This window comes from Motacilla alba, chromosome 29 (genome assembly GCF_015832195.1).
Source record: "Motacilla alba alba isolate MOTALB_02 chromosome 29, Motacilla_alba_V1.0_pri, whole genome shotgun sequence".
Taxonomy (NCBI): domain Eukaryota; kingdom Metazoa; phylum Chordata; class Aves; order Passeriformes; family Motacillidae; genus Motacilla; species Motacilla alba.
Genome location: NC_052044.1, coordinates 912,567 through 916,483, shown reverse-complemented (window position 1 = coordinate 916,483; position 3,917 = coordinate 912,567).

Sequence of the window (3,917 nt, the reverse complement as noted above, 5' to 3'; positions counted from 1 at the left end):
TCGGTTTGTGGCTCCTCCCTAAAGGATTTGATCCTGGGGACCCCATTTCCAGCATTCCCAGTGCTCCCAGTGACTCCAGTCAGGGCTGAGCCTCGGTTTGTGGTTCCTCCCTAAAGGATTTGATCCTGGGGACCCCATTTCCAGCATTCCCAGTGCTCCCAGTGCTCCTGGTCAGAGCAAACCTCGGTTTATGGTTTTTCCTGGAAGGATTTGGTGCTGAACACCCCATTTCCAGCATTCCCAGTGCTCCCAGTGACTCTACTCAGGGCTGAGCCTCGGTTTGTGGCTCCTTCCTAAAGGATTTGGTCCTAGGGACCCCATTTCCAGCATTCCCAGTGCTCCTGGTGAGATCGAACCTCGGTTTATGGCTTTTCCCTGAAGGATTCGGTGCTGAACACCCCATTTCCAGCATTCCCAGTGCTCCCAGTGACTCCACTCAGGGCTGAGCCCCACTTTATGGCTCCTCCCTAAAGGATTTGGTGCTGAACACCCCATTTCCAGCATTCCCAGTGCTCCCAGGGACTCCAGTCAGGGCTGAGCCTTGGTGTGTGGCTCCTTCCTAAAGGATTTGGTCCTGGGCACCCCATTTCCAGCATTCCCAGTGCCCCTGGTCAGAGTGAACCTCGGTTTATGGCTCTTCCCTGAAGGATTCGGTGCTGAACACCCCATTTCCAGCATTCCCAGTGCTCCCAGTGACTCCAGTCAGGGCTGAGCCTCAGTTTGTGGCACCTCCCTAAAGGATTTGATCCTGGGCACCCCATTTCCAGCATTCCCAGTGCTCCCAGTGACCCTGCTCTGGGCTGAGCCCCACTTTGTGGCTCCCCTCTAAAGGATTTGGTCCTGGGCACCCCATTTCCAGTGTTCCCAGTGCTCCCAGTGACTCCAGTCAGGGCTGAGCCCCACTTTATGGTTCCTCCCTAAAGGATTTGGTCCTGGGCACCCCATTTCCAGTGCTCCCAGTGCTCCCAATGCTCCTGATGAGAGCGAGCCTCGGTTTATGGTTTTTCCTGGAAGGATTCGGTACTGAAACCCCATTTCCAGCATTCCCAGTGCTCCCAGTGACTCTGCTCAGGGCTGAGCCTCAGTTTGTGGCTTCTTCCTAAAGGATTTGGTCCTGGGGACCCCATTTCCAGCATTCCCAGTGCTCCCAGTGACTCCACAGGGCTGAGCCTCGGCTCGTGGTTCCTCCCTGAGCTACTCAGCCCTGGGCAAGGTCTGTCCCCGAGCTGTGACCCCGGACAGGGTCCCTGTCCCCCCCCAGCCCCCCAGGCCCTGCACCCTCTCATGGAGCACGAGACAAGGGGCTTCCATTCTTTTACTGGGATGGACTGGGACACGCTGGGGCACTCAGCGACCCTCATCCTGCCAGCGCGTCCCCTCACCCCCCCTGTCCGTGCCCACGCCGGCTCCCCCCGCACCTGGGGCTCCATCTCCTCATCTCCGCTCTCGCTGGCAATCCCCCAGCGCCCGGAGCGCCGCGGCCTCAATCGCAGCCGAGCCGAGGAGGTTTTGACCTCCCCCCGAATCACCGCGGCCCCCGAGCCGGGGAGGACGCGGGGAGAGAAATGAGAGCGGCGGCGGCGCCGTGCCCCTGGGAGGGAGCCGCGTCCTGCGCATTAACGGGAGCGCTGCCGCCGCTGGATCCAGCACCTGGCTCTGCTCGGCAGCCGCAGCTCGGAGAAACGCCCGCAAAATGCTCCGTGACTCAGTTTCCCCACCGGGATGACACCAGAAAATGGGATGGAAAGGGTCACTCCAGCCCGTCTGTTCTCTGCTGAGTGCATCCACGGATGGGGAAAGGGGGAAACCCAGATGTGTCCCCCCGCCCAGCCTCTCCCAGTGCTCCCAGTACAGCCCATGCTGGGAACTCCTCTGCTCAGCAGGCACAGCTCAGAGAGAAAGGCCTCCAAAATGCTCCGTGACTCAGTTTCCCCACCGGGATGACACCAGAAAATGGGATGGAAAGGGTCAGTCTGACCCGTGTGTTCACTGCTGAGCACATCCACAGGCAGGGTAAAAGGGAAACACAGATGTGTCCCCCCGCCCAGCCTCTCCCAGTGCTCCCAGTACAGCCCATGCTGGGAGCTCCTCTGCTCGGCTGCCTCAGCTCACAGAAAAAGGCCTCCAAAATGCTCCGTGACTCAGTTTCCCCACCAGGATGACACCGGAAAATGGGGGAAATGGGATGGAAAGGGTCACTCCAGCCCGTCTGTTCACTGCTGAGCACATCCACGGATGGGGAAAGGGGGAAACCCAGATGTGTCCCCCTGCCCAGCCTCTCCCGGTACGGCCCATGCTGGGAGCTCCTCTGCTCGGCAGCCACAGCTCACAGAAAAAGGCCCCCAAAATGCTCCGTGACTCAGTTTCCCCACCAGGATGACACCGGAAAATGGGGGAAATGGGGTGGAAAATGGGATGGAAAGGGTCGGTCTGACCCGTCTGTTCTCTGCCGAGCACATCCACACGTGGGGAAAGGTGACACCCAGATGTGTCCCCCTGCCCAGCCTCTCCCAGTGCTCCCAGTATGGTCCATGCTGGGAGCTCCTCTGCTCAGCAGCCGCAGCTCAGAGAAAAAGGCCTCCAAAATGCTCTGTGACTCAGTTTCCCCACCGGGATGACACCAGAAAATGGGATGGAAAGGGTCAGTCTGACCCGTGTGTTCACTGCTGAGCACATCCACAGGCAGGGTAAAAGGGAAACCCAGATGTGTCCCCCCGCCCAGCCTCTCCCAGTACAGCCCATGCTGGGAGCTCCTCTGCTCGGCACCTGCAGCTCGCAGAAAAAGGCCCCCAAAATGCTCCGTGACTCAGTTTCCCCACCAGGATGACACCCGTCTGGAGCAAATGGGGGAAATGTGGGCCTCTCCCAGGAGTAAATCCTCTGGGATCGGAAAGCGGTCTCCGGTCTGATGACACCGTCTGACCCGTTCTCTGCCGAGCACATCCACACGTGGGGAAAGGTGACACTCGGATGTGTCCCCCTGCCCAGCCTCTCCCAGTGCTCCCAGTACGGCCCAGCTCCCACTCGGCTGGAATGACGGACGCAGCGCCCATCGGGGGGATTCAGGGCCATCAGCGGCTGACGCTCCTTGGCACCGAGTGCCAGCCGGAGCTGGCAGCAGCCTCTGCCCGAGCCCCGGCGAATCCAGCGCTCTCCGCAGCGCCGGGAATTGCCGCGGCTGCCGGAGCCGGCTCGGGGCAGCGGGGCCGTCTCGCCATCTGCTGCCGCCACCGCCTGGGTAATTAATGCCCGCCAACAATTAGGGGCAGGGCGAGGCTGCCAAGCCGCAGGTGCCAGCGGTGGAGCCCGATTTCCCCGCGGGCGGTGCCAGGCTCTGGGCCCGGTGCCCGCTCCGGTGCGTGCCGAGCCGTGCCAAGGCGGTGCTGGCGCTGCCAGCGCTGCCCCGGTGCCATCCGTCACTGCCAGGCGGAGGAGGAGGAGCCGCTGCCGGCTGACGGACGGACACAGACGGACGGCACCGCCAAAATTGCCCCGGCAGCGGCCCCGCTGCGCACAAGAACCCCCCGTGCTTTCACACCTCCAGTTTGGGGGGTCTTCTTTGTGCCCCCCAAATCCCTCACGGGGAATGGTTGGGGAAAGGGGTGGCGGGAGCAGAAAAAAAACCCAAATCTCCCCTTCCCTTCCTTCTTCGAGGACGTGGGGAGCACCCTGGGGTGCCAACTCCCTGTGCCCACTGCCCCCTGGCAGTGCCCAGCCTGGGGTAGAAGCATTTTTACCCCAAACCCCTCCTTTTTTTACCCCCCTCAAATCCCCTCCCCAAACCCCTCCTTTTTTACCCAAACCCCTCACTTTTTTCCTTTTTTAATCCAAACCCCTCCTTTTTTAATTACCCCACCCAAACCCCTCCCAAACCCCTCATTTTTAATCCCACCCAAACCCCTCACCCCTCATTTTAA